We start from the raw sequence: 11,490 nt of genomic DNA, 5'->3' as shown, positions 1-11,490 counted from the left end.
TTTAAAAGCCTAAACCACATCAACAGCAAACCACCCCTGCCAACAAATCTCACACCCATGGAATAGTTTGGGAGTTATTGCTTCTTGTCATCTATGATGAGGAAGATACTCTGTGCAGCTGAAAAGCAGCTGATTCAGATCTGTGTGGGTACTTTTCTTTCACACAGCATATAATTCACCTCCAAAATGCATTTGGACAGCTTGCTGCTGAGGTCAAAGACTAATCAAAATTCCAGAAAGACTGGAATGGGCAGATAATGGTGATGAAATTACAAAAGGTTCATAAGGGTTGCTGCCAACGGATTTTCAAGGATTACTAAACTCCAGGATAAAACCATATCTTTACCAGCTCTGTTGGGATCATTACAGAGGCACACAGAATCACAGTGTGGCAGGGCTTGGAAGGGACCGGCAGAGATCATCAAGTCCCACCCTGTACTAAAGAAGCTTTGCCTAGAGCAAGTTACACAGGAATGTGTCCAGGTGGATTTCTGAAGCCTCCAGAGGAGACTCCACAGCCTCTCTGTCGATTGGACAGGGCTGGGTGCTAGGTTGGACTGGATGAGCTTGGAGGTCTTTTCCAACTTGGTTGATTCTGTGATTCTCTCTGGGCAGCCTGCACCAGGGTTGCAGTACCCTCCACGGAAAGAAGTTTTTCCTTAAGTTCAAGTGAAATCTCTTGTGTTCCAGTTTGTGCCCATTCCATCTTGTCCTATCACCGGGCACCACTGAAAAGAACCCAGCCTCATCCTCTGGACCTCCACCCTTTTGGTATTGATCAACACTGAAATGTCTTTTCTTCTCCAGGCTAAACAGCCTCAGCTCTCTTAGCCTCTTCTCATAGGAGAGATGCTCCAGTTCTCTCAGAATCCTTGGCATCTTCCACTGGACTCTCTCCAATAGTTCCCAGTCTTTCTTAAACTAGGGGACCCAGAATTGGACACAACACTCTAGCTGTGGTTTCATCAGAGCATAGTAGAGGAGAAGGTGAACCTCCCTCAACCTGCTGGCCACACTCTTCTTAATGCACCCCAGAGTAGTGTTGGCCTTCTTGGCCACAAGGGCACATTGTTGACTCCTGGTGAACTTGTGCACCAACCTGCCCAAGTCCTTTTCCCTGTAGCTGCTTTCCAGCAAGATGGTCTCTAGCCTACAGTGGTGCCTGCTGTTGTTCTTCCCTAGAAACAGGACTGTGCACTTATCCTTATTCCACGTCATGAGATTCCCTCTGCTCAGCTCTCCAGCCTGGCCAGGTCTGGCTTAATGGCAGCACAGCCTGACAGGGTGTCAACCACTGCTCCCAAACTTGCAGTAATGACCCCTGGGGAACACCACTAGCTACAGGCCTCCAACTAGATCTGCAGCATTGATCACAATTATCTCCCCTAACTGTAGTATGCAGTTCCACCTTCCTTGGAGGCACCTTGACCTGTCCGTTGTGAGATCCAAGCCTTCCAAATTAAAAGGTCTTTGATTCCTTCCTGTAGGCAACTCAGAATGAGCTTCTCCACCCCATGCTGCCCTTCTGCCTCCTTTGGTGGGTTTTTTCCTCTCCAGCATCACGATGCCATTGCTGCACCACTTTGTAGCTACACGTACATCTGTTCTGCTCATGCAAGAGTTAGCCAGCTGCGTGCCAGCTGTTAGCAGAGAGCTATGGCTGAGCTAATGAGCCTTGCTGGGGAGGTTTTTTTTCCTCCACAAAGGTTCCAACAGCTCTTAATCAGCAGCAAATTCTCGACTGAGTGATGTATGGCATCGTTTTCTCCTCTCTCTCGTTCCTGTGGAGCTGTGCTGTAGCCCTCATGCAGACATTTAGTGACCTGTTCGGTAAACAAGTGTTACCTATTTACATTTATAACATGTCCACGAGCAGGTGTAGCTTTGAGCATGAGATATTCATTATTTTCTTCATCAGATCAGGTGTCTGCAAACATCAGAGTGTGCTCATTACTCGCTTTACTTTTTTTTCCTTCTGGGCCCGTGGGATTTTTCTTCCCCAAGATGGGCACAGGAATATTTTTGCAAACAAAAAGGCACTGATTTGAGTGTTACAGAGAAGCAAGTGAAAGTGTTTGTGGGCATCAAGGAAACTGAACTCAGGACCAATGTGTTAAAAATATATATTAGAACCACAGAATCACAGAATTCATAGAATCACAGAATGTTAAGGGGCTGGAAAGGACCTCCAGAGATCATCCAGTCCAACCCCCCTTCCAAAGTAGGGTCACCTAGGGCAGGTCACACAGGAATGCATCCAAGTGGGTCTTGGAAGTCTCCAGCGGAGATGCCACAACCTATCTGAGCAGCCTGTTTTGGGGCTCCAGAACCCTTACAGCCTAGAAGTTTTTCCTCACGTTGAGATGGAGTCTCCTCTGTTGCACTTTGTATCCATTGTCCCATTGAAATGACACATTGAAAAGTGCCTAGCCCCTTTTTCTTGCCCCCCACCCCTCAGATATTTGTAGACATTGATCAGATCCCCTCGCAGCCACCTTCTCTCCAGACTAAGCAGCCTCAGATCACTCAGTCTTTCCTTATCAAACAAATGCTCCAGTCCCCTAATCATCCTTATATCTCTCTCTCCAGTAGTTCCCTGTTCTTCTCAAACTGGGGACCCCAAAACTGGAGACAATATATCCAGATGTGGCCTCAGCAGGGCAGTGTAGAGAGGGAGGAGAACTTCCCATGACCTGCTGGAGAGTCTTCTTCATGCACCCCAGAAGACCATTTGCCTTCTTGACTCCAAGGGCACATAGCTGCAAATATTGCCTGCAGTACTGATCCTGCTCTGCTCACAGCAAACAACTGAGTTAGCAACTTCAGGAGAAGACTTTTCTGATGTAGCATCTTTCTTGGGTTTTGGTGGGTTTTTTTTTCACTTGCATAATTAGGAACAAGCAGCTACTGTTTGCAGTAATGGAGCTCACAGATTATTAATACATCCATTCTCCCTCCTTTGCATTTGAAAGAATTTATCACTCATTAGTACATTGTCAGAGACAGGATTATGTCTTGGTCCTGTGTGCACACACAGGGAAAGCCCTGCCAACTCTTTCAGTGGCTGCCAGGAAGCCAGCAAACAGAAAATGTGTTGTGGGGTTTGGGTTTGCTTTTTATTTTAGAAGCATGGAAAAACCATCAATGTTACCTTTCAAAGGAGAGTCCTTAAGAACAGGGACAAAAATGATGATCTTAGGCAATAAAAAGCCTCTGCACACGTCAGCACGGTGATCAGAAGTCTCAACGTCTCTCCCAAGAGACTTGTGAATTTCTTCTGTGCTCTCTTTGCTCTGTCCTCATCTAGTCCAGGAAAGCCATGCTGAAAGTTAAGTAGATAAAGTAAATAGCTTCTAGTGGAGGGCAAGGCTTTTGGTACTGTCTCACATAACACCCTCCTAGGCGAGCTCGGGAAGTGTGGGTTGGATCACAGAATCATAGACTCAGTCAGGGTTGGAAGGGAGCACAAGGATCATCCAGTTCCAATCCTCCTGCCATGGGCAGGGACACTCTACCCTGGATCAGGCTGCCCACAGCCTCATCCAGCCTGGCCTTAAACACCTCCAGGGATGGGGCCTCAACCACCTCCCTGAGCAACCCATTCCAGGCTCTTACCACTCTCATGCTGAAGAACTTCCTCCTCATGTCCAGTCTGAGTGGACAGCGAGGTGTGTGGGAACTGGCTAAGGGTCAGAGCACAGAGGATTATGATCATCATGCAGGGTATAGTTGGAGGCCTGTAGCTAGCAGTGCTCCTCAGGAGTTAGTGCTGGGTCCAGTCTGGTTCAACATCTTCATCAATGACCTGGATGAAGGCACACAGGGGACCCTCAGCAAGTTTGCTGATGATACCAAACTGGGAGCATTGGCTAACACCCTGTCAGGCTGTGCTGCCATTGAGCCAGACCTGGCCAGAATGGAGAGCTGAGCAGAGGAGAGCCTCATGAAGTTCAACAAGAACAAGTGTAGAGTCCTGCACACTGGGAGGATTAAAACTCTGCACCTGCTGGAAAGCAGCTCTGTGCAGAAGGAGCTGGGAGGAATGTTGGACAGCAAGTTCTCCAGGAGTCAACAATGTGTCCTTATGGCCAAGAAGGCCACTGGAACAGACTCCCCAGAGAAGCTGTGGAGTCTCCTTCTCTGGAGACTTTCAAGGCCTGTCTGGATGCATTCCTCTGTGACCTGAGCTAGATTGTGTGGTCCTGCTCTGGCAGGGGGGGTTGGACTCGATGATCTTGTTGGGTCCCTTCCAACCCCTGACATCCTGTAAACCTGTAAATCATTTCCAGCCCATAGCATGGGTCCCCTCTGAATCTAAAGGAATCCATGAAAAGGAATTTCTGCTGGCATTTCCCCACCATGAACTCAGTTTGCTCCATGTCTGTGTTGCACAGTAAGCTTTACATTCTCCAATGGTTGTGGTGTGGCTCCAACTGCTCACTTATAAGAGGCAAAAAAAATATTTTCCTGTGGCAGATTTGATTGATAGAAGTGAGCAAAATTTTAAGGGCATAATTAGTGTTAGGACTTCAGGACAATTCCTTAGTGTGATGCCTAGGTTACTGGCAGCTGTATGGGCACTTCCTTGCACATCACATTGAGTTATTTTCTGTTTTTTTTTTCTCCTCCTTTCCCTTTTCTTGTTTTATTTTGGTTTTGTTTGTTTGTTTGTTCATCCCCTCGAAACATAATTAGCCTGTGATGGATGGGAAGCTAAATTCAGTGCTTGGGGTCAAACCACACCTAACAATGCAATAGCTGCAGGTTCTTGCTGCATTTTAAAGCATTCATTTGCATCCAAGCTAAATCAAATCTTTCCAGCATTGATTTGCATCCAGTCTATATCAAATCACAGTATCGCAGTATCACCAAGGTTGGATCTTTGCAGCCTTTCAGGCCATGTAAACTTGGAAGGCCACAGACTGTCCTCCTAAGAGAAAACTGATAGTACTCTCGGGTCTCTTCCTGCCCCTTTCACCCACCTGCTGTGCAATTCAGATCTGTGGGGCAGTCCAGGACAGAAATGATGCCTTTTTAACTTTTTCACATGGACCTCCTGGGCTGGAGGAGGGCCATAAAGATGATTAGAAGCAGAGGGCTGGAGAACCTCTCCTATGGGCAGAGGCTGAAAGAATTTGGGCTGTTCAGTCTGGGGAATAGAAGGCTCCAGGGAGACCTTCCTGTTACATTTCAATATCTGATGGGGACCTACAGGAAGGCTGGGGAGGGACTGTTTAGAAGGGCCTGTGGGGTTAGGATGAGAGGCAATGGCTTGAAACCATAGCAGGGGAGATTTAGGTTGGAAGTTCTGCACAATGAGAGTGGTGAAATACTGGAACAGGTTGCCCAGGGATATGGTTGAGATCCCATCCCTGAAGATATTCAAGATCAGCCTTGATGTTGGCCTGAGCAGCCTGCTCTAGTTGAAGGTGTCTCTGCTGAGTTCAGGGTGGTTGTAGAGGATGACCTTTGAGAGCCTCTTCCACCCCAATGTCATCTATGAATCTGTGAATTTTAGGGCCCTGATGTTGAACTGGTGGCAATGAATATATCTATGGAGCAGGAATAAGAAAACAGCAAAAATAGAAGTTGGCTAGCATTTGTTTGAAGCTGTATGGACAGTTTGCTTCAGTAATATTTACATGTGCAATTGACTGGAAAAAGTGCTGATAAAATAGACTGGAAATGAGCTAATCTGCTGAATTGGAACATGTGTGTAAATCTTTTGAGGTCCAGTAAACTTTCAGGTGAAAATGGCTTGTTTGGTTATAAAGTCTCTGGTTAGCTGGTGCTAAGCAACATGGCTTAGCACCAAACCTGGCAGAGTTCATAGAATCACAGAATCATAGAATCAGCCAGGTCAATCTATCCCCCAGCCTTATCCAATCAACTAGACCATGGCAATAAGTGCCTTAGCCAGGCTTTTCTTGAACACCTTCAGGGATGGTGCCTCCACCACCTCCCTGGGCAGCCCATTCCAATGCAAATCACTCTCTCTGTGAAGAACTTTCTCCTAACATCCAGCCTGTACTTCCCCCGGCACAACTTGAGGCTGTGTCCCCTTGTTCTATTGCTGGTTGCCTGGGAGAAGAGACCAACCCCCACCTGGCTACATCCTCCCTTCAGGTGGTTGCAGACAGCAATGAGGTCACCCCTGAGCCTCCTCTTCTCCAGGCAAAACACCCCCAGCTCCCTCAGCCTCTCCTTATAGGGTTTGTGCTCCAGGCCCCTCACCAGCTTTGTTGCCCTTCTGTGGACATGATCCAGCACCTCAACATCTCTCTTGAATTGAGGATCCCAGAACCGGACACAGTAGTCAAAGTGTGGCCTGAGCAGTGCTGAGTACAGGGGCAGAATAACCTCCCTTGTCCTACTGGCCACACTATTCCTGATCCAGGCCAGGATGCTTGGATTGGCTCTCTTGGCCACCTGACCACACTGCTGGCTCATCTTCAGCCTGCTATCTATCAGTACCTCCAGGTCTCTTTCTTCCTGGCTGCTCTCCAGCCACTCTGTCCCCAGCCTGTAGCGCTGCTTGGGGTCATTGTGGCCAAAGTGCAGAACCCTGTTGGATGCTGGTTGGACTTGATGATCTTAAAGGGCTTTTCTGACCCAGAGGATTCCCAGGTGCTATGATCTGTGACCCAGCTGAAGCTGAGAAGCAGCTTTAAAACCTGACGTTTTTACTGCAGGTTTGACATTTTAACACAGATCTGTTTTATGAAAACCCTGAAAGCATTCAGGTTTGTTCCTGTGCAAAATGAAAACAAATACTGAGCACTCAGGAGTTTCTGTGCAATATGAAATGTCTCTCTTCTTATTCCCTTTCATGCTCTCACTATTTTTCAGGGCATGTTTTCATCAGGATATTCATGTAAGATGAAATTCTTCACCGCTCGGAGAGTTAAAGGGAAGTGTTATGCAATATTTAAGCCTGATTTAAGACTGTGAAATAGGGAGGAGGTGAAAGATACACAATGTATAGGCTGAGTGTTATGCCTAGGCATAAAGATTAATTTTAGGCAAGGAAAGTGATGGGTGTTTATTTGCAGAGGGGAAAAAAAGTGCAGTGTCAGAAATTTTATCACTGATTTATTTCAAACATGGTCTTTGCCTGCTTCAGTAGAGGACCTGGGTTCTCTGTACAGCTGATGAAGAAAGGAAGACCAATCCAAGGGAGGCTGAGAGCAACCTTTATGTGCCTTTGTCATGACAGCAGCTTGGCCACCTGTCCAGAGCTCACCTGCCACAGATTCACAGCTTCACAGATTACATTGGGTTGGAATAGAGCCTCAAAAGTCATCTTGTCCAATCCCCCTGCACTCAGCAGGGACATCTCCAACTATAGCAGACTGCCCAGGGACACATCAAGGCTGATCTTGAATGTCTTCAGGGATGGATGCCACATCCCTGGGTAGCCTGTTCCAGTTTCTTACCATTCTCATTGTGCAGAATTTCCTCCTGATGTTCAACCTAAATCATCTTTGCTCCACTTTCAAGCCATTGCTCCTCATCCTGTCACCACAGGCCCTTTTAAACTGTCCCTCCCCAGCTATCATGTAGGTCCTCTTCAGGTACTGAAACACAGCTCTAAGGTCTCCCTGGAGCCTTCTCTTCTCCAGGCTGAACAGCCCAAACTCTCTCAGTCTGTCTTTACAGGAGAGATTTTCCAGCCCTCTGATCATCAGAGGAGTGACCTCCTCTGGACCTGCTCCAACAGCTCCATGCCTCTCTCACATACCATGAACAGAGCAAATACTGAGCACCTGAAAGCACAGCAGTTGGGGGAGGTTTCTGCAGACTGGTGTATTTTCATTCCCATCATTCCTTCAAGGCAATACGAGTGTCAGTTGAAGCCTTCCTGCCAAATGGATCAGTCAAGGTGAAGCTTTTTGCCTATCTCTGCACAGAAATTAAATGTAATTAGAGAAGGAGCAGAAAACTGTTTCTCTGAGAAAAGAAGAAACCCTATTTTAAGACTACACCTGCACCTGGGCATCAACAGAGACATTTTTAATGTCTGAGGATATTTTTTTCACTTTAACATAGATAGCATATGAATGACATCTTGTTGTCTGCCATGGACTTAATTGATTTATTATTGTTTTGCTAAGTTAAACTCACTACTGGACCCACATTAAGGGTTAACACTCCCACCTGAAATATTGTGTCCAGTTCTGGGCTCCCCAGTTTATGAGAGACAGGGATCTACTTGACAGAGTCCAATGGAGAGCTATGAGGGTGATTAAGAGACTGGACCACTGGTTTATGAGAAGAGACTGAGAGACCTGTGGCTATTATGTCTGGAGAGAAGAATGAAAAAGAATTTACTGGATGAGGCACTTAGTGCCATGGTCTAGTTGATTGGCTAGGGCTGGGTGCTAGGTTGGACTGGATGAGCTTGGAGGTCTCTTCCAACCTGGTTTATTCTCTGATTCCATGATTCTAATAAATGCTGATAAATATCTGAGGGTTAGGGGCCAAGAGGAAGGGGACAGTCTCTGCTCGCTTGCTCCCTGTGACAGGACAAGGGGCAATGGATGTAAACTACAGCAGAGCACATTACACCTCAAGATGAGGAAGAATTTCCTTATTATAAGGGTAGCAGAGCACTAGAACAGGTTGCCAGAGAGATTGTGGAGTCTCCTTCTCTGGAAACTTTCAAGCCCTGTCTGGATGCATTCCTGTGGGACCTGCACTAGATCCTGCTCTGGCACGGGAGAGCCCCTAACATCCCATGATCCTGTGGTCACTTTTGGAAACTTTACATATGAGCACTTAAGACCAGCAAGCAATCAACCTATATATATGTATATTTATATATAAATCTGCATTTAATCATTTTAACCAAAGTGATTTTTTAATAGGATAAGAATTGGTTTTGCTTTTTTTCTTTTTCCCTTCATAAATTCCTGGAGTGCAGTTGAGAAGCTCACAGCTACTTCAAGGAAAACTTGAAGAACTTGTAAATATCTTTTTTCTTAGTCAAATTTAAAAGCAGATGTAAATGTGGAGTGCCACTAAATGGATAATGCTTCCTTTTTATTAGTCTCAGGGAGCCCTGGGACTGAGAAGGGCTGGCAATGTCCTCAGAGCCCTGGCAATTTACATTCATTATTTGTATATTAACAACCAGCATTGCTCACTTTTGCCAAGGACTTTTAATTCCAGACATTTGTATCTTGGCTTCTCTTCTTCGTCTTGGTGAACCAATTAGCCAAGAGCAATCAGTGGATCATGAGGGGAAAGGAAAAAAAGTGACAGGAATCTATAGGTAAGCATTTTCAGCCCGGATGAACACTCCAAGGAACATGCATCTGTAGAGCAAAGCCTTGTCATGAAGATAGCAACTATATCTGCATAACTATTGTACTGCTGCTGCTGCACAGCTTTACTGTATGAGTCCTTAATTCAAAGTGAAATCCAGCACATCACAAACCAATAGAAAATCACAGAATGGTAGGATTTGGAAGGGTTTCTCTGCAAATCATTGAGTCCAGACCTCCCTGCCAGAGTAGGAGTACCCTGGGCAGGTCACACAGGAACACATCCAGGTGAATTTTGAAAGTCCAGGACTCTGGCACCTTCACAATGAAAAAAAGTTTCTCCTTATGTTCCCTTGGAGCCTCCTGCTGTATCTTGCACCCATTGCCCTTGTCCTGTCATTGGACATCCGTGAGCAGAGCCTGGCTCTGTCCTCCCAACACTAGCCTGCACATCTTTGTTAATGTGAATGAGGCACCCCTCGGGCTCCTCTGCTCCCAGCTCAAGAGCCTCATCTCCCTCAGCCTTTCCTCACAGGCCTTCAGCATCTTTGTGGCTCTGCACTGGACTCTCTCAGGCAGTTCCCTGAGGTCTTTCTTGAACTGAGGGGACCAGACCTGGACACAATATTTCAAATGTGGCCTCACCAGGGCAGCATAGAGGGGGAAAAGAACCTCTCTCGACCTACTAACTACAGCCCTTCTAATCCATCCCAGGATGCCCTTGGCCTTCTTGGCCACAGGGGCACATTGCTGGCTCATGAGCATCCTGTTGTCCCACCCAGGCTCTTCCCTCAGAGCCGCTCTCCAACAGGTCAGCCTCCAACCTGTACTAGTCCACGAGACTGTTCTTTCCCAGATGTAAGACTCTGGCAAACCCAACTTCTTGTATTTCATCCAATTTCTCCCCTCCCAGCTCTCCAGCCTGTCCAGGCCTCAGAGAACAGCCGCACAGCCTGGGGGGGTGTCAGCTACTGCTCCCAGTTTGATGTCATCAGCAGCTCACTGATAAACACATTCAATAGTCCTGATCCCAGCACCTACCCCTGAGGTACTCCACCAGATGCAGGCCTCCAACTAGACTCTGTCCCATTGACCACAGCTCTTTTGTTTCTTAGTGCTTGTATCACTCTGAACTATCCACAGTCTAAACTCATCAGTAGTAGAAACCCTTAAAATCACACAGAAATGTCTTTCTCCAGTTTTTCCTTCTTCTTTTCTTCTTCTTCTTTTTCTATTTTTTTTTTTTCATATTGCATAAGATTTCTAATACATGGAACAGATAAATGGTTTATAATCCTAATAAATTCTGTTCAGGAAAGATTAAATTTCTGCAGACTCACCACAGAATTTGCAAGGCAGCGCTACCAGTACCAGGGCAGGCAGACCATGGCTGCTCTCCAATATTGAAGTTATTCAGATGTCCTCTGTTTGATTTTTTTTTTTTTCCTTTGCTTTTTACATCCCACTGTTGTAGTGTACAAAAAGCAACCAGAGACAAAATTTTCAGGGAAATCTGAATTTCCCTGGTGATAAATAGTCCACTTTTAGGAACATGTATGAAAACGAGCACACGGAAAAGGATATAATTCAATGAGCTTCTTCTGAGGAGCACTGGAAGCCTTTAACTAAAGACTCTGGCTTGGCTGTCACCGGTACTGGTGAACACAGAGTCCAGCTCACAGCCACAAAGATGCTGAAGGCTGTGGAACATCTCCCTGATGAGCAAAGGCTGAGGGAGCTGTGTTAGTAGGGCTTTAGTTAGTATGTGTCCAGTTCTGGGCTGTTTGGTTCGAGAAGGGCATCAGGGAACTGCTTGAGAGAGTCCAGTGCAGAGCCACAAACTTGCTTAAGGCAGTGGAACATCTCCCTGAGGGAGCTGGGGCTTTCTGGCTTGGAGCAGAGGAGCCTGAGGGGTGCCCTCATTCATGTTGATAAAGATGTGCAGGGCAGTGTTGGGAGGACAGAGCCAGGCTCTGCTCAGGGAGATCCAATGACAGGACAAGGGACAATGGGTGGAAGCTGGAGCAGAGGAGGTTCCATGAGAACAGAAGGGAAAAACATTTTCACTGTGAGGATGCTGGATCCCTGGAATAGGCTGCCCAGAGAGGCTGTCGAGTCTCCACTGGAGACTTTCAAAACCCACCTAGATGTGTTGCTGTGTGACCTGCCCTGGATTATCCTGCTCTGGCTGGGAGGTTGGACTGGAAGACCTCTGGAGGTCACT

The sequence above is a fragment of the Pogoniulus pusillus genome, chromosome 25 (assembly GCF_015220805.1).
Source record: "Pogoniulus pusillus isolate bPogPus1 chromosome 25, bPogPus1.pri, whole genome shotgun sequence".
In the NCBI taxonomy this organism is placed as follows: domain Eukaryota; kingdom Metazoa; phylum Chordata; class Aves; order Piciformes; family Lybiidae; genus Pogoniulus; species Pogoniulus pusillus.
Note: the sequence above shows the minus strand (reverse complement) of the source record.